Below are 20,728 nucleotides of genomic sequence, written 5' to 3'. Positions count from 1 at the left end.
TGTCAGAAGTGTGTCATATCAGAATAAAGAGCCACAATATCACCAAAACTATTTTTGATGACTTTGAAAAGCTTCCAAAAAATTAAATTTAAAGGTGGGATTTTAATTGACCAGGAAAAACTTTCTCATCTCCTCTTTGCAGATGATTGTGTCCTTTTCACCAAAAATCCAGAAGATGTACAACATGATCTCCTATAACTAGCTCAACTTTCAAAATCAGTAGGACTGTACATGAACTTGAAGAAAATGAAAAGAGCAGATATCTTCAACACTACAGTTTTACTGGCAATGTTATTTGCATCTGAAACATGGGCAACAACAAAGTAAGAGGAGGAAAAACTAGCAGTGACACAGAGAGCGATGGAAAGAAGGATGTGTGATGTGACAATAAGAGATAAATTCAGCAATAAAGAGCTGTGTCAAAGAACCAGGGTACGAGACATGGTCAGTGAAATCTATGAGGCAAAAAGAAGACGGGCAGGGCATATAGCATGAACAAAAGACAACCAATGGACATGATGACAAATAAACTGCATACCAAGAGACCACAAGCAACCCTTGGGTAGAACTCCTATTTGATGGGACGAATAGATGGGTAAGCTATTCAGCCAGAAATTGAAATAAAAAGCATAGGATTGTATATTTTAGCAAATGGTAGATTTGCGTGAAGCCCAAAGGAGTGGATTGATGACAAATCAGATCGGAGAGGATAGACAGATATTTGATTGCATTTCATAATATCATAGAATCATAGAATCATAGAATAGTAGAGTTGGAAGAGACCTCATGGGACATCCAGTCCAACCCCCTGCCAAGAAGCAGGAAATCGCATTCAAAGCACCCCGACAGATGGCCATCCAGCCTCTGCTTAAAAGCTTCCAAAGAAGGAGCCTCCACCACAGTATGGGGGAGACTCCACTGCCGAACAGCCCTCACAGTGAGGAAGTTCTTCCTGATGTTCAGGTGGAATCTCCTTTCTTGTAGTTTGAAGCCATTGTTCCGTGTCCTAGTCTCCAGGGCAGCAGGAAACAAGCTTGCTCCCTCCTCCCTGTGACTTCCCCTCACATATTTGTACATGGCTATCATGTCTCCTCTTAGCCTTCTCTTCTGCAGGCTAAACATGCCCAGTTCTTTAAGCCTCTTCTCATACGGCTTGTTCTCCAGACCTTTGATCATTTTAGTTGCCCTCCTCTGGACACATTCCAGCTTGTCAACATCTCCCTTCAACTGTGGTGCCCAGAATTGGACACAGAATTCCAGGTGTGGTCTGACCAAGGCAGAATAGAGGGGGAGCATGACTTCCCTGGATCTAGACGCTATACCCCTATTGATGCAGGCCAAAATCCCATTGGCTTTCTTAGCAGCCACATCACATTGCTGGCTCATGTTTAACTTGTTGTCCACAAGGACTCCAAGATCTTTTTCACACTTACTGCTGTCAAGCCAGGCGTCCCCCATTCTGTATCTTTGCATTCTATTTTTTCTGCCGAAGTGAAGTATCTTGCATTTATCCCTGTTGAACTTCATTTTGTTAGTTTCGGCTCATCTCTCTAGTCTGTTAAGATCGTTCTGAATTCTGCTCCTGTCTTCTGGAGTGTTGGCTATCCCTCCCAGTTTGGTGTCATCTGCAAACTTGATGATCGCGCCTTCTAACCCTTCGTCTAAGTCGTTAATAAAGATGTTAAACAGAACCGGGCCCAGGACGGAACCCTGCGGCACCCCACTTGTCACTTCTTTCCATGATGAAGACGACGCATTGGTGAGCACCCTTTGGGTTCGTTCGCTTAGCCAATTACAGATCCACCTAACTGTAGTTATGTCTAGCCCACATTTTACTAGTTTGTTTGCCAGAAGGTCGTGGGGGACTTTGTCGAAGACCTTACTGAAATCTAGGTACGCTACATCCACGGCATTCCCTGTATCGACCCAACTCGTAACTCTATCGAAAAAAGAGATCAGATTAGTCTGGCATGACTTATTTTTGGTAAATCCGTGTTGACTATTAGCAATGACTGCATTTGTTTCTAAGTGTTTGCAGACCACTTCCTTAATGATCTTTTCCAGAATCTTGCCTGGTATTGATGTGAGGCTGACCGGACGGTAATTGTTTGGGTCGTTCTTTTTTCCCTTCTTGAAGATAGGGACCACATTTGCCCTCCTCCAATCTTCTGGGACTTCTCCTGTTCTCGAAGAACTCTCAAAGATAATTGTCAGTGGCTCTGAAATAACCTCAGCTAGTTCCTTCAATACTCTTGGATGTAGTTGATCTGGCCCTGGGGACTTGAATTTGTTTAGAGCGGCCAGGTGTTCCTGGACAACTTGTTTCCCTATTTGGGGTTGGATTTCCCCAAATCCTTTGTCCATTTCATGTTGCTGAGGTTGAAGATGGCTTTCTTTTTGTGAGAAGACCGAGGCAAAGAAGGCATTAAGCAGTTCTGCCTTTTCCCTGTCCCCTGTCGCCATCACCCCATCTTCTCCTTGCAGAGGCCCTATTGCCTCCTTGTTCTTCCTTTTTCTACCAACGTAAGCAATAAAGCCTTTTTTGCTGTTTTTTATGTCCCTGGCAAGCCTGAGCTCATTTTGCGATTTAGCCTTGCAAACCTTTTCCCTACAGGAGTTGGCTATACGTTTGAATTCTTCTTTGGTGATTTCTCCCCTTTTCCACTTCTTGTGCATGTCTCTTTTGAGTCTTAGCCCGGTTAGAAGTTCTTTGGACATCCATTCTGGCTTCTTTGCACTTGTCATATTTTTCTTCTTTGTTGGCACTGTTTGCATTTGCGCCTTGAGTATTTCACTTTTTAAAAATTCCCATCCATCCTTAACTCCCTTGTCTTTTAAGATTGGCATCCATGGAATGCCGCTCAGTATTTCCTTCATTTTTTGGAAGTCAGCTCTCTTAAAGTCCAGAATATGATTAACATATGTTCTTTCAAAACTTTCAGAATTAGTAGCATTGGATATGAGAACAATGAATATTGTTGCCAAATGCTGAATATCAGCCTGATCCTGAGCTACACTTACAGCCTCCATTTGCCAGCTTGATTCTATTGAGGAATGAATGCTTTGTTTAATGATTTTTAGTAAAATTTCCAGAATTCATAAACTCCTTTATAATTTTGATTTGAAAAAAAAGCAAATGAAATGAGGCAAAAACTGATATATCTTGTGTTTGAGTACTTAGCTCTTAAGATTCTAACTTGGAATTTCATCTGTTCCACCATGTTACGGATGCCACCTCCTGCTGCACTTTAGTAGCATAGCAAAATGTGTTTAACATTATTCTATCCATAGTAACATTATTTGTACTTCTTGAATTGGCATTTGTCTATGGTAGATGGCTGAGGGATTTGTTTGATTTAAAGCTGCTTCATGCCTGATCCTATGCCTTGAGCATTCTACTAGTTTCAGCAATACATTGTTTCCTTACTAATTCACGGTTCGCGTTCCACGAATTCGCTGTTTCACGGATTTTCCCATCCGGCCTGTCCTCCCCTCGCAGGCAGAAAAGGACCCAGTTTGAGACACGTGACCTGGCCCGTGCTTCCTCTTCAGTGCCAGTAGGCCTTGCCTGCGCCTCATCGCCTCAGGAACAACAAGGAAGACAGTACAGTACATTAAAAGAGGAAAAGAGGGAAGGAGGGATGCTATATTTATTGAAATAAATAAAGTGCCACTACTTCACGGTTTTTCACTTTTCACAGGCAGGCCTGGAACCTAACCCCCGTGAAAAGTGAGGGAACACTGTAGAGGCAAAGAGTCCCAATACAAGGGACTGATGATTGGTAGTTATTTTAAACCCTCAGTTAGTGCAAAGGTAGCTTGGAACTGGTAAACATTAAGTAAAAGACTTGCTTTTTTCGTGTCAGGAGCAAATTCAGAAACTGCAAGTCATTTCTAGTGTGAGAGAATTGGCTTTCTGCAAGAATATTGCCCAGGGGACTCTTGGATTTTTCTTGATATTTTACCATCCTTGTGGGAGACTTCTCTCATGTCCCTGCATGGAGCAGAAGCTGACAGAGGGAACCCATCTGCACTCTCCCCGGGTTGGGTTCTAACCGGCAACCTTCAGGTCAGCAACCCAACCTTCAGGTCAGCAGTCCTGCCCACACAAGGGTTTAACCCATTGCGCCACCGGGGGCTCCTACAAGACTTGCTAAAACCTAAGTAATGAAGGAAGAATGCATTATTGGGAAGAACAACAAAAGTGCTGTAATGCAACTGGAGCTAATAAAATTGTGGAGTTCTACATGCAGAGTCTTTATACTGTATGCAACCATATATGATCTTGCTGTCTTGTTGCATGATGTATTCTCCTAAAAATATAGGCACTGGAGGCTTTTTTTTCTTTTAAATCAGCAAATCTGTTATTCTGTGTTTGTTGTGTGTTCATGCATGAACACTTTGCTTAACAAAAAAGAAATAGACTACTTTCACAGAGAGGCTGAGTGCAAAAATTGTGGAGACCTTGGTGAGCACACCTAGCATTTCACTTTCAGGCACGAGGTGAAAAATTTCATACTCATAATCTTCATGTCCCTACTAACTTCATACTCACAAATCTGAATACAGCCCACCAGCTAAACATTGACACATGGTGGTCTTTCAAACCCTCTGTCAGTTACCACCCACCAAATGGCTTACCAGAATAGTTATAAATGTTCTGCTTGGTTGAAGATGATGCAGCACCATTCTGCAGATCTGACAAAATCACGCCCATCTCAGCTTTCCGCCTACCTCACTCCAGCTCCCTGTGTAACCTCTTGGAGAGAATGCTGGAAGGTTTTGCAGCCAACTCAGAGCCTTATTCTGTCAGATTATTTTTACCTTCTTTTTCATGCTAGTGCTATCCCTTCAGTCTCCAACCTTGCTAAGCTGAGCAGCAACAAGTTCTGAAAAGGCATTTATAATATATATATATATATAGAGAGAGAGAGAGAATCATAGAATCATAGAATAGTAGACTTGGAAGAGACCTCATGGGCCATCCAGTCCAACCCCCTGCCAAGAAGCAGGAAATCGCATTCAAAGCACCCCCGACAGATGGCCATCCAGCCTCTGCTTAAAAGCTTCCAAAGAAGGAGCCTCCACCACAGTCCGGGCGAGAGAGTTCCACTGCCGAACAGCCCTCACAGTGAGGAAGTTCTTCCTGATGTTCAGGTGGAATCTCCTTTCCTGTAGTTTGAAGCCATTGTTCCATGTCCTAGTCTGCAGGGCAGCAGAAAACAAGCTTGCTCCCTCCTCCCTATGACTTCCCTTCACGTAACACGTATATATATCCATAACATCACAAGGTTCATAGAGAGAGGTAGTCTGTGTTGGAATTCAGCCCCACACTGCCCAAGTCTGCAGTCTTCAATGAGGAACAGTTATTTACCTTAGGAAAAGACTGAGGGAACCCCCCGCCCCCGGACTCCTGAATGACATTTGATATTTATCTATTTATTCTCTTCTCTCTCTTTCTGCTCTCATTCTGATTGGTTATGTAGAATTGATACTTTTCAGGTGCATGCCTTTGTTTCAGTATTCTGCTTTTTACATCTTAGTGTGAATTTAGACCTCTCTCTGCTTGTGTGTGTGTGTCAGGAGAGATGTAGTACTTTGAGAGTTTTCCCTCTCTTTTGAACTTTAGAAGAGATAGAGTTTTATAGTAGCTCAGACCCAGTTCTTTACTATTAAGAAGTGTAGTTATTGTTTTTGTAAATAAACCTTTAGTAACTTTAATGATTGAACTCTGCATCTTTGCCTCCTAAGCTCTAAATTCTTTTCCATCCACAACACTTCATGCTCTGCTTGCTGTGAGCTGAATGCTCAACTCTAAGTATTCTGTTTGTAGTTTTGAATGCTCTGCTGTGTTTTGGGGAGTTTTTCCTGTCAGTCTGGACCAAATTCAAGCCTTGCTAAATCCAAACAATGACAGAATTATTCCTATAACATCAGAGTTATTTTCTCATTGTTTAGGTTTTAGCAAGTCCTGCATTTGGTCCAGACTATTCTTATGTATATGGGTTTGTATATATAATATGTTGCTTGATTGATTATGCGAGCATGAGGTAAATAGATGTCATGAGGTGTTGAAGTGGATGCTAATTCATGGACTATTTGAGGAATTTGCAGGAGATGAAGAACAACAGTTAAATTTTGAGGATAATGGTTTAAAAGTGCAAGCAAGAAATGTGTCTGAGAGGGCTATGAGTGTGATGTAAGCTCAGGTTGGAGTGACAGAAAGGAATCTGAGTGATTGGTAAGGATCTGATTTACCCTGTTTTGTTTTGACACACTTACGGGCCTCTGAAATTGCTATTATTTTGAGATTCAGGTATCTGGGGGCACTTCCAGCCAAAACCCTTACCAAAGTGGGTTTCTGTCTACCCATCCACAGCTGGGCTTTTCAGGGGGACAGAGGGCTACTGCTGCTGCTGCACAGTCGTTTGGTCATTTCTGACTCTTCATGACCTCATGGACCAGTCCACGCCAGAGCTCCCTGTCAGCCGTCACCGCCCCCAGTTCCTTCAAGGTCAAGCCAGTCATTTCAAGGATACTGTCCATCCATCTTGCCCTTGGTCGGCCTCTCTTCCCTTTTCCTTCCATTTTCCCCAGCATCGTGATCTTTTCCAAGTTTTCCTGTCTCCTCATGATGTGGCCAAAATACTTCAGCTTTGCCTCTAATACCCTTCCCTCCAGTAAGCAGCCGGACATTATTTCCTGGAGGATGCTACATGCCATCCCAATTGAAATGATGCCTGATGAGACAGGAGGGGGCAAGGATGAAAATTCCTCCCCCCCCCCCCCCCCCCGTCTCCTCGCACATTATTTTCCTGTGCTAGAAAGATGCAAGACGAACCATTATGGCAGTCAGGTACCCTGTTGCCCGTTTTTGGTCTAAAGCTATTTAGTTGCTTGTGATTTCCTTTTTTTTCATCATTTTAAAATGTATTTGTCATGCAATGCTTTTGACACAAAATAAAACATTTAGATAAATTTGAGGGGCTAAATTTGGGGCTTGCATGGAGGAGTGGGCACTATTTTGCTCCTCCGGGCTTTTCAAAGCCCAGAGAAGTAAGACAGCTGTGGAGACTCATTCCCAGGGCTACAGAAGCATTCCAAGGGGTGAGTCTCCACAGGCCCAATACCCCATTAGACCCAGGCCTTTCAAGAAGGCCCAGATATCTAATTAATTCATTTTTACCAGAACCTTCATTTGGTAAAAACTGGGAAGGACCCACTTTTGAGACCTGTCTGGAAGTGCTCTGAGGTTGCAGTATTCAAAGTAGAAATGTGTTTTGTGCTTGCTTACTTAGGCGATCCCTCGTAGTTCGAGGATGATGGTCCTCCATTTCTTGGAAGATGCCTGTGCATGATTTTTTTTAAATGTGTGGAGGTCGGTGCATGGCCAGTCAACACACAGTCTTCACAGATTGAGGTCCCAGCAGTGGTGTGATTTTGTGCAGTGCAGGTGGGGATAAAGGTAATATAACTCCTCATGGGAACCCTGAGGCTACTTGGATGGAACCCACAGTTGGCATCACACAAGGAGTACTGGAGGGGTACACCTTATATGGAGCAGAGGTGTGGATCAGGGAAAGTCCTCACACTGTTTGCACTGAGCAGTGTAAAGTCTTCCCATTTGTTGGTTTAATAGTAAAAGATACCCACATTTAGACACAGTGGTGCAATTTTCTAAAAGGAATTGACACTAGTGGGATTGCCTGGTTGTACAGTGTTTTGTTTTGTTTTTAAACTTAATGTGATGGTGTTCATTTTTATCTTTAATGATATTTTAAATGATTTTATACTTTTAAAATTAAGGTATTTTTAATATAATGGCTTGTTTAATTGTGTTTTAATTTGTTTGTCACCAGGTGTTCTTGCTTTATTATGTTTTAGCCACCTTGGCTCCCATACAGCCAAGTGACATACAGGATAAAAATAAAAGAAAATAAGATACTACTTTCCTTGACTATAGATTCTGATAAAGTAACCCTACTCAAGTTGTGTAATCAGGCATTCTGGAAAAGGCTAAGCATCAATTCAGGAAATTGGGAAGACTTCTTTTCAAATATTTAATTTAAAATTTCTCTCATGACTAGTAATCTGCACACTAGAATCAGGATTCTTTTCATGACATTGCACCCAAGATTCTGTTGAGGAAATAATATTTTAAAATATTCTGAAAATGATTGAAAAATGTATGCTCACCATGTTGGGAAACCCTGAGGGCATGAATCATGGAGTGAGGAGAATCTCTGTGGTTGACACTTATTCTGTGCAAAATTTGCATGTTTTATTGTTGTGCAGAAGCATGCCCTGTTTTCTGCACAAAAATACCGCATGTGAATTTTTCACAGCATAAGCCCTGAATGTGAGCACAACTTGCAACGATCTTTGTACAGTGGGAAGAAAAATGCTAAAGTTACTTGTTGCTTCAAAAACAAAATTAGCAAAGAATTATATCCCCATCATTGACTTACACGGATATTGCATTGTGCTATCCTAAGCTTTCTCAAGCAGCAGAGTGATAGATAGAAGAAATAGCATCTGTATCAGGATACAAAGAGACCTTGCCAGCAACCAAGCTGCTTCGGATCCAGCATAGTAACTTCTTACAGAGATAGTTTTTGCTGCTCTACCTTTCCCCCATTGCTGCAGCACCCACAGCCACTTGGCTGCTGTTTCCATACGGCTTCTAACATCACATCTTCCTAAACCAGCATAATTAATGTTGGTCAATATGACTGTAGGTTCTTTTATTTTGCTACAGGCATCTGAAAAATACCACCAAGAGAAAACAGAGCAAAATAACCTGAAGTTTGATTCATGGAATATGTCCTCCAAAAGACCTGTCCATGAGCTTGAAGTGTAAGTGAAGAAAAACAACTTTTGAGTATCTCTCCAGGCAATGATATCTTACATCTTTGCAAACCGCCATGGAGTAGAATATTCTTGTGTTATCTGTTAATAGCAGAAGGTTCAGTTGTATAGATTTTTATGTTAAGATGCAAAACAGTGACACCTGGAGACTCAAATTTCTTGAGCAGCGAGGCAGAGATTTTGCATTACATTTGTTTCATCCCTATATTCATCCAGACATTTGGCAGCTCAAATAAAAATAACGGAGGTTGTGGAGTTTTTTTTAAAGGAGGGGACAGTTTTCAACTTCACATGAATTAGAAATATCTATACAAGATTTGTAGAAACAGGTTTACCATCTGTTGCAAAAAATCTCTTAAAAGATTTATATTAGAAATCTGAATACACGTCAAGCTGGTCTACAGCTGAGCTGAAAGGAAGGATGGTTTTCTGCTAAATTTGTTTTCCCCCAAAAAGCCTTTTTTCCTGGTTGAACCTCAAAAGGATTTGGGAATGTTTCCTTTTTACTTTCTTTTTATAATTTTATTTAAAATGTCTATGTATATAAAATATAATGAAACAAAGAGAAACAGGAGAAAGAGAAAAAGTAGAAGTGTTGTAAATACAAGAAAGAGAAAGAAAAGCAAGGGAGAAATGACTTCTAAACTTCTCCCCATCACTTATTAAAATTGATCCAACTAAAAATCCATCAATTCCTCTCTCATATTATTGAACCCTCACCTCCTTTATATATTAAATACATATCAAATCAAATCTTATGCCCTTATAGCTATAATCTTTCAGAAAGTCCTAACTGTTACTATTTTACATCTAAATAATAATGATCAGCTCATTGTACTGCTTATGGAAAGTCCCAATTGTTGCTATGTATTAAATAAATCTTATCAGTTCTTTGTATTTCTATTTCCCCATCCCTAACTTACACTAAAATAATATAATACTTTGCCTTTTAAGTATGCATCTTTATATTTTCTATTTTTATAATATATTTTCTATTCTTTATATTTTCTGCAAGAGATCTTTTACTATGAAACATTCCATCCTCATAGCTCAGTGTTTACTGTCAATCCCTTCTTTGCTTTTCCTTTGTTAGTTGATTTTTGTTTTCTGTAATTTGCTTGACTGCTTGTTTTAAATATATAAATATTCTAAACATCCAATATACTATTAACATCTGTACACAAGCTAACAAATGTTGAGGAAAAAATAAAAAGTGGACATACTTCTATTAAAGTAATCAGTTTAATCTCTCGCATTATCCCATTTGATATCCATCTATTATAGTATCAGCTGTAGCTCCAAGGGTTCTGGAGGGGAAAAAAAATACATGTTTTCCTTTATCTCTGAAAACAGTTGTTTATTCATCAATTATCATTTTACTAGAAATCTCTAGTCCCTTGAATCACAATTCTTTATCTTCAACCAAAATCAGATTAAGAGTTCCATATTAATATCTTGAACTCTCACTGTGAAACAAAGAGACCAAACACAGGAAAATTGATCTGAAAGACCATATTTATTTCTAGAACTTCTGTAAGAACTTGTGAACAGAAACACTGTTAAAGGGAATTACCTATAAATAAATAAATCTTAGGTTATTAGCCACCTAGTGAGAACTGTTCCTGGGCAAGGTGGCACTACTCTGATAATCTCCAAGGACATACTTGGGTGAGCATCACAGATCCTGAGAACCACCCAAAAACCTTTGACTGCACCTTTTGGCTGATCTTCACTGGAAGTCCATCCTGAATGAGCTCCCTCACAAACCTGAGTTTTTCAAGAGTGAGAACCCTCATTCTAGCCCCTTTTGCAATACCCCAATCCACAAAAACTTAGAGAATGTTATGGAAGTCCAGACTTCACCCCCAAAAGGAGGGTGCCATAGTACCTTCTGGGACTATTTAATCTTTACCATGCGATCAAAAGGGGCAAGTGTCCCCTTTTCACACTAGGTTGGCCAACTTGCACTTTATCCCTGCTTTCAAATCATGCAAAAATAAAATACCCCCTTCTCTGAGAGGTGCAATCAATTGGTCCTGTACAACTCTGGCTGTAATATCTTATATCTGAGGACTTGTCTACATCCGCCACTTAATACGGGACCATCCAGAGTAGTATGCATTAGACTGGTCCCAGATCAACTGTGATAACAGTTTATAATTTTATTTAAAATTATAAAATAAAATGTATAGCTATATTTAAAATTATAAAATAAAATGTATAATTTTATTTAAAATTATAACAGTCAGATATACCAAACCAACCCTCATGAACTGTCACTTGGGTGTCCAACTAGGCCAAGACCATTATCACATTGTTTGCTGAGATCAGGATGTGGTTCTCACATGACCAACAAGAAGGAGGTAAGCTTACTGCACCCTTGACCAAACTCCTGTGTGGCAAAATTCCATTCTTCTGAGGTCTAGTATCTATTTAACAAACCTTTGAGAAATTAAAGGAACTGTTCACATCAGAACCAAATCTGCAACATCAAGACCCACTCTTTTGTAGAAACTAGGTCTCTAACTCATTTCTCTGATATGTCCATTGGGGCAGTGCTTCTCCAACCCATGCTAGGGACTCACCTTTTCCCTCATGTTTACTACTCAAGAAAAAAGACACCCATATAACAGGACTACAACATTCTGGGCAATTAGTAGTACTCCTTGATGTTGATGTTTTCTTGACTTTGCACTGGCTATGTTTCATGATTCTGTTATATTTCTTGTCATATACCCTGGACTAAATTAACCCTTCAACAGTTTTACACTCCAGCTACCTAGTTCACTTGCTGACTAGAACATAGGGCATTGCTGAAGCCAATGATTTGAATTTTTTTTTGTATCCCATAACTCAGATTGCTTCAAAGATATCTGAAAAAAAGAGAGTGGAGTTCGCTGGATTAGAAGCTTGTGTAGCAGATTCAGTGATGGAATTTATCCCGTGGTCTGTTACAGTCCCTAACAGTTTGGGAGGATTCTTGGATTTTGTGTGCCATCTTCTCAATCCCCCCTTGTCTATGGAGATAAACTGCCTCCACACACTATTCCACTCTCCCCTTCACAATATCCTGTGAAAGAGTACTCAGTTAGGTATTTCAACTCTTAGAAATATGCAAATGTTGAACCTACCATCACCAAAACAAACAAGCATATAGGCCACAGCTTTTATCCAAAACTGAGTGGACATAGTTACACATGGTCTACAATGATCAATAAGGTGGGACTGATTCAGCATCCCAGACATTGGATCAGTCATACATTGAGACCCAATTGTTGCTCTCTGAACTGCTTCAGAGGAGGCAGAGAGTTCCAAATGCCAAACCACACCAGTTTGGCACTGGAATCCCCCCCCCCTCTCTCATCCCACTTATCAAGTTGACATCAGCCAGAACCCACAAGAAGTAGGTGGGGGTATTATGGCTGGCAACAGCAGCAATACCACCCCCCCACACACACACAGGGGGAGTGGGTGGCAGGGGGCTGCCACTCTGTATCCTCAGGCTACTTACACCTAATATGAGATGGCAGTCAAGACAGCTGGCACCAGTTTGGGATGGGAACTGGCCTGGCTGTCTGGGCTGCCCCAAACTTCCAGAGTTTAGTTTTTCATCCAAGCTAGCTTAACCCAAGGCAAGGCTATGTTAAGGCAGATTTGCCCCACGTTAAGCCAGGTCAGTCCCGAGCAGTGTTTAATTGCTGTTCAGCTGATTCGTACACTCACTGACCTAAATAGTCATTGTAGATGTCCCCTAAGCCAAAGAATTAGTTCTAGGCCTAGTTACATAGCCTTACACTAGAGGAGTTAACTCAAAGACAGATTTCATTAGTCATTATTAGTCATAACTAAATTCAGTTGGTCTCTTCCAACTATAAAAGCTGTAAATCCAATGTAGTATTTCAACAGGAATATACTTTCAGATGCACATTCCATTGTCATTAATATCACAGAAACAGATAGCATTAAACTTCTGAATTAGAATAGCCATATGTAGCAACAACTTTTAATTTCATTTAATTTTAAATCATTATAGTACTTATGGTTTGGTGTTGCACAGAAGGAGGATCCAGTTTTTCAACAGCACATGTCATGATTGATACTACCATTTTAAATGAGTTATCATGTACCTCATTTTTTCCGTACTTTGGAGATAGTATAATCCAGTTGTGTGCAACTGTGTAAACAATAGAGACCAACTCCATGTCCCATAGGCTGCACTGCTCCTATGAACAATACATCAAACCCAGCTGGCATATTACTTCCTGTTACCAATTTGAGAGAGAAAAGTACAGCTATTTAGTAATAGTATGGGGCTCTGAGAAGCCCCAATGGTGAAGTGTGTTAAAGCACTGAGATGCTGAACTTGCAGACCGAAAGGCCGCAGGTTCAAATCCCGGGAGCGGAATGAGCACCCGCTGTTAGCTCCAGCTTCTGCCAACCTAGCAGTTCAAAAACATGCCAATGTGAGTAGATCAATAGGTACTGCTCCGGCAGGAAGGTAATGGTGCTCCATGCAGTCATGCTGGCCACATGAACTTAGAAGTGTCTATGGACAATGCCGGCTCTTTGGCTTAGAAATGGAGATGAGCACCAACCTCCAGAGTCAGACATGACTGGACTTAACGTCAGAGGAAACCTTTACCTTTACTATGGAGCTCTAGGTTGTTACTACAGTAGAGTCTCACTTATCCAACATAAACGGGCCGGCAGAACGTTGGATAAGCGAATATGTTGGATAATAAGGAGAGATTAAGGAGAAGCCTATTAAACATCAAATTAGGTTATGATTTTACAAATTAAGCACCAAAAGATCATGTTATACAACAAATTTGACAGAAAAAGTAGTTCAATATGCAGTAATGCTACGTAGTAATTACTGTATTTATGAATTTAGCACCAAAATATCATGATGTATTGAAAACATTGACTACAAAAATGCATTGGATAATCCAGAACGTTGGATAAGCAAGTGTTGGATAAGTGAGACTCTACTGTATTTTAAAAACATGTTTTCACATATTGGGGGTTTTTATTCATTGTTTGGAGGAGTATCAATTTTCCACTTTTTTAATTTGAGGGTTATAAGGCTTTGAGGGAGATCATGGGGGGCTACACTATATCCATCCCAGATATAGTAGGGCTTGAAACTTTAGCAGATTCAGAGCCCAGTTCTTTGCTCAGGGATCATCCAGGAACCATACAGACTGCCTTAAAGGGGGAGAGGAAAAGGGGTTGAGGGATTAGATAAGGAAGAAATAAAGTGTACCTCTGATTTTGAAAAAAAGTGTTTTTGCTTTTTAAAGTAATGGTAGACAGTGGAGGAATGGTCTATTTGTAAGGTGGTTCATGGCAAATGGAAGTTTTCAGGATTAACAAGTCATCATATTTTTTTCCAGAAAAGGGAAAATACAGGATATTAGGGGCTATAAAATCAGCCTTTGGAATCTGTGCTGAATCAGGATCATGCCTAGAACCTTACTACTGTCACAACACACACTATTTGCCACAGGGGTAAAAACACATAATCACAGCTCCCTAAATGTTTTATGACTTTACATGAAACAGAGGGGCAGCAGGATGAATCTGTCACTCCGTGTGCATCAATACTTCCCCCATCACATGTGGGAAGCCTCACCCGAGCAGTGAGAATCTATGCTGGGTAGGCTCCTGTGTTGGGAGGGAAGCATTGTATGACACTTCCACTCCAGTGGGCAAGACCTCCACCAGAAGTCCAGTGATGTTGTGGGATGGGCAGTTATTCATCACTGGACTGGCAAGGAAGTGTCCTAGGATGCTTCCCAAGCCCTATCTGATGAGGTCATTAGAGTGCTTAACTGATCTGCAAATTAGGAGCCTCCGATGGCCTAGGGGATAAAAGCCTTGTGATTTGAAGGTTGGGTTGCTGACCTGAAAGTTGCCAAGTTCGAATCCCACCCGGGGAGAGCGCGGATGAGCTCCCTCTATCAGCTCCAGCTCCATGCGGGGCATGAGAGAAACCTCCCACAAGGATGGTAAAACATCAAAAAAAATCCGGGCATCCCCTGGGCAACGTCCTTGCAGACGGCCAATTCTCTCACTCCAGAAGCAACTCTGGTTGCTCCTGACACGAAAAAAAATCTGCAAATTAACATAGATGTTTCCCTTCTAAGCCTCAGACCTGAAATCAACTCTCTGTGTGGTTGGACTTTTTTTGTATACACAAAAGGGAAGCTCAGTAGTAAACTCAGAGTGTACTTCCACATGTTTATTCAGTCATAAACGCAATAAGGCTTATTCCTAGGTATGTGGTTGTAGAATGTCAGTAAGTGGTGAATGTTAGTTCAAGAGATAAGTATTTTGTAACTAAATTTGTGGGGGGCGTGATGCTTCACATATACATGATTTGAATTTAAATGTGATTTGTCTGCTTGATTTGTCTTGCCAGCAATTCTATGGCAAGACGATGGACATATGATGCCATAGCAGTTTGTTTGCTTCAGTTAGTCAGGAATAAAAGTGCATTATTTAATATTTTATTTAAGTGTTTTTATGACACTATTTTTATGGAAAATATTGTGTGAAGATTGGTGTGCAATTGTCTTAAATGGATCAAATAAAAACCATGTTGCATTTTGTCTCCTTACACCAGTTTAATAAGGGTCAAGAATGTGATTCATCTGACCTGAGTGACATTGAAACTGCACAATATGGTCAGTGTAGACTCATATAATGCAGTTCAATGCAGTTAAACTGCATTATATGAGTCTATACTGACAATATAATGCAATTTCAAACTACATTATATGGCAGTGTAGATGTAGTCATTATGCTATAGTGAAATCCATTTTTGCTATATGGTGGAATAAGGTTGTAATATTCTTATTGTTACAGTCATTGGCTGGAATTATGGAGGGAGACAAAAGTTCAGACTCTGAAAAATGGCAGAGAAGTAGATCAAGAGCTGTGAACAGTTCTAGATAGTTGCTCTCAAACTTTATTTTGCCTCAAAGACATTTGAGAGCAAAAATTCAGGACAGTTCTACACAAGTGCTGAAAATGAAACCTAAACTGCACACATTGACTCAAGTTCAACACGAAGAAGATAATGCAAGATATTTTCTGATTTTTTTTTTCCTGTGGTAACTGCTTCTTATAGTATCAGGTGGCAAAGTTTTATTCTAAACAGTGAATTGTTTCGGGGGGGGGGGGTGGAGAGCAGGAGAAAAATGACAGCCAGTTCTGTCAATCGACAAATTTAATGAGAAGCACCACTCAGTTTAATGAATCCTTGGGCTTCACTCTGCTACCTTTTAAAGCAGAACTTGCATACACAAGTATGCCATGACAGTTGTGGCGCTGCATTTTGCTGGTGGTGGGACGTCATCCTTTTCCTAGAAGGATTAACTAAATAAGCAACTATTATTAATTTACACAGGGAGAAAAAGGTATAAGAATGCTACTTAGTACACATTAGTGACAGCTAGAATATGCTTCACTGGAGATGGAATAAATCTGTACTTCTGTGTGGGGATTAAAATGCAGTTGATGGGCTATCCCCACAGTACAATTCAAGGGAGTAGGGGAGAAAAATCAAGAGTGATAAGCAATAATTGCCCTGTAGTTGGAGTAAATCAGTGTGAAAACATTAGCTATGATTTTTCAAATAGATTCAATTCTTCATTGTTATTCTTTTTAATCTGGTAGAGTTGAGTGGAAAAAACACTTTAATTCAGATAAAGCATCTGATAGACGTGCAGCAAAATTTACTCTGGAAATTACTATTTAGAAACTGTCAACATTTTTTTACTGTAGATATTTTGTGTAGACAGTTACAAAAGAAATTGACATAGGAAATATGTCAATTTCATCTGCTTTCAAAATTTGTAAATAACATGTTATGAGTTTCAGACACATTGAAGTGAACTTTTTGCTGATTTTTATACATTTTGTTTTTGAGCTGGAAGTGTAAAAAAGAAGAATCAGTTGTAGTAGATGGGAAAGATTTAAAAATGAAGGAAGAAAATGACTCAAGCAAGTTGATTCTAAAATATGACAAACATTGAGCCTAGGAATAAACTGAAACTGCAGAAATGTCTTCTCTCTTGATTTTTGAGCAGGGTGGAGGTAAGTGCATGGGAAAAAAAATTCTTATTTACAGTATTCTGTCTCTAAATAGGCTTTGTTTAACCTTAACATTATTGAACCAGATTAACTGTATGGTTACTGGTTACCCTAACCCATTCCCAAGGGATGTTATTTATTACACCATGTAACAAAATTTGAAAAAAAATCTGTTCCTGGTTTGAATGTGTATTTCCTATTTAATTGTGCGGTACTTACTTTGAAAGTAGCTGTTATACTCCAGAAGCTTTGTTTTTGTGGCTGCCACAAACTATGTTGAAATGATTGAGACTATGAGATATTAATTGAAAAACTATAGCAAAATGTGCTGCAGGATGTCCCACAAAAAAACACAAAGTTTTTGCAGTTTTTTAAGCTTTTTCCATGTTTTTATGATTGAACCAATTAGAAAATCACATTTATAATCCAGGAACAAAAATCATGTTGCATGGTGGTGTTGTTATTTTGTTATCTGCCTCTCCTCATGACTCTAAGTGGGGTGCAACACAGTTAAAATACCCAGATAAAAATAATACTGTAGAGGATATAGAATAAAAGACATAGTACAAAGATTAAAACACAATACTAATCGAATGTACATTTAAAATTCAGAGTTTAAAATTGACTGAGTAGGCCTTCAGGAAGAGATAAGTCCTTAGTTGTGTCTTAATTTTTGACAGCTCATTTAGCTGTCAGAACTCTTTTGGAAGATAATTCCACAGTCTTGGGCCAGCTGATGAAAAGGTTCACTGGGTGACAGTTGCCAGTTGGGTTCTGGCTAGTTGGAGTAAGTGTCCTCCAGAGGACCTCAGTGTTTGGGGCGGATTGTATGGGAGATGGCAATTTTTTAGGTAACTTGGACCCAAATCATGTAGAGCTTTAAAGGTCAGAGCCAACACCTTTTACTGTACCCGAAAACTAATTGACAACTAGTGGAGAGAATTCATGATAGGTTTGTTATGCTCATTCCTATATGTTCCCATGACAGATCTGACTTCCATGTTTTGAACAAACTGCAGTTTCTGAACTTGGTACAGAAGCAGGGCCGTAGCCAGAAAAAAAATTCAGGAGGGGTTTTGAAAATTTGGGGGGGGGGGTTAAACCCCCAGCTCCCCCTCCCCCAGCTATAGACCTGTCAATATCTGCTTGAGATAGTGCCTGGAGGGACTCTTAATGTTTTGCGTCTCATAGACTTAGCATGGGGATTAGGAGCCTCTGGTGGCCTAGGGGATAAAAGCCTCATGACTTGAAGGTTGGGTTGCTGACCTGAAGGCTGCCAGGTTAGAATCCCACCCGGGGAGAGTGCAGATGAGCTCCCTCTATCAGCTCCAGCTCCATGCGGGAACATGAGAGAAGCCTCCCACAATGATGGTAAAACATCAAAACATCCGGGCGTCCCTTGGGCAACGTCCTTGCAGGCGGCCAATTTTCTTACTCCAAAAGCAACTCTGGTTGCTCCTGACACGAAAAAAAAAGCATGGTGATTTGGTTAACCAGTTAAAATTCATGAGTAAATCAGGTTTTTTTTAACCTGAAAAATTTGGAACCCCTAACCCCCCCCCCCTTCGCTACAGGCCTGTACAGAAGTAGCCCAATGTACAGCAGATTACAGAAGGTTACCATCTTAGGTCCTCCAATTCTAGGGAGGGGAACAGCTGACGTATCAGCTGAAGCAGGTAGTCAAAGCTCCTTATCTTTGTATCTATCCACATGATTGGCTGGGTTGCCTCTGTAATTAAGCCAGCAAGAGAGAAGTAGTAAAGGGAAATACTGCCAACACAGCTGTAAAATTATGACATCAAGCAAGATTTTTAAAATGTGACTTCTCGCAATCAAAACATTTTCCCCCAGGAAATGTTATTTACTAGGATTGATATTTTGGCATCAAAAATCAAAATGGGACTATATTCTACATAGCCCGTCCAAACACTAGGCTTTGTCACAGGAAAAAATTCCAATGGCCCAGACTACTCAGCTAATGGCATTCAGCAAAAGGTTACTGACAGATTTATGCAAGGTCAAGTAACTCAGAATGTAAACGTCAGTGAAAAGGAGAAAGCATTGTTGGTACCGCCAGGAAAGCTAGACCTTTGACAATGCTGCCACCTACTGGTCCGCTATAGTCTTTAGTGAATTATTTTTAAGACAGTTCCCTAATTTTCCAGATATTTGTCCTAAAAGATTCCTCTTTGTTTGTGTCTGCTGGAAAAAATCTGCTGATTCATTCAGCAGTTCTAGTATTATGGGGCAATTTCTAAGATTTCCTTTAATCTATATGACTGTTTTTTTTATTTTGCTCTCGTTATTTACCTCTTTATTTATATTTCTTTCTGTATGCAGAGATCTTTGGATGACATATCATAGAAACAATTAAACAATTTCAAACAATTTCAAATGCAAAGCACTTGAATATGATATGATGTCTAAAACACATTAAATGATCTAACAAATTAATACAAGCTAAAACATTTTAAATTACATAGGTGCAGAAGGATTTAATAAAGAGAATGGAACTCTCTCCTCAGGGCTGTGGTGGAGGCTCCTTCTTTGGAGACTTTTAAGCAGAGGCTGGATGGCCATCTGTCGGGGGTGCTTTGAATGCGATTTCCTACTTCTTAGCGGGGGGTTGGACTAGATGGCCCATGAGGTCTCTTCCAACTCTACTATTCTATGATTCTATGATTCTATAAATGATGATCTCAAACCCTTATTTTACCTGCATAATTTTTTAACTAAGTAAATTCTGTAACATCTTTGAGTTTCATCAGTTGACATTGATTAGCTTCTGCTACCGAGGCCTCATCTACGTTGACTTTAATGCAGCATGGAAATGGTTTGGAAGGAATCAGTTTTGCTCGGTGGGTGATAAGATTGACAGATCTGCAACTAGTTTCAGGCCAGGTGAGTGATTACACTAACCACAAAACCTGATCTCAAACTGCTCTATAGGGAGAAATGGGAGAAATGTGCACCAGCGCTTCAAAAGCATAAAAGATGGGAAAAAGCAAAAAGAACAGGTAAGGGTGGAGTGAATCAATTACCCCTCCCAGAGGAACAGTTAACCCCCTGGTAGCCAGGCATGCCTCTGAGGCATTTTTGGCAGCCTCCTCAACCCATGTTCCAAATTCTACAAAGTGCTTTAGAAAGGGTGGGTGTCTACAATGCACTCTGCACTCTTTGAAGCCAAATTCACCCTGGGAAGCCAAATTTGCTCTGCTGCAGCACATTAAAGGACTGAACTTGAACTTTCGAACAACTCTCTTTTATGGACTACATACCCTATTTTTTTTGTGTGTGTCAGGAGCAACCTGAGTTGCTTCTGGTGTGAGAAAATTGGCCGTCTGCAAGGACATTGCCCAGGGGACGCCCGGATGTTTTTGATGTTTTTACCATCCTTGTGGGAGGTTTCTCTCATGTCCCCGCATGGAGCTGGAGCTGATAGAGGGAACTCATCCGTGCTCTCCCCGGGTGGGATTCGAACCTGGCACCTTGCAGATCAGCAACCCAACCTTCAAGTCACAAGGCTTTAATCCACTACTCCAATGGGGGCTCCTACATACCCTATAATCTATACACACATTGGCAGCGTGTGCTTTGTGAACGCTACCATTTCGAGTCGCCTTGAAGCTGCATTAGTGTGTCAGCGTAGATGTTCCTTGAGAGGCAATCATTGTGCAGGGAGAAACAGGCCTATTATCTTTCTCTAGAAACATGTCACATGCTGCCAATATGCAGGTTTTTCAGCATGTGAAAATGACTG

Source organism: Anolis carolinensis, chromosome 4 (genome assembly GCF_035594765.1).
Source record: "Anolis carolinensis isolate JA03-04 chromosome 4, rAnoCar3.1.pri, whole genome shotgun sequence".
Classification (NCBI taxonomy): Eukaryota; Metazoa; Chordata; class Lepidosauria; order Squamata; family Dactyloidae; genus Anolis; species Anolis carolinensis.
The sequence above is the reverse complement of the archived record's forward strand: the minus strand, read 5'-3'. Positions refer to the sequence as shown.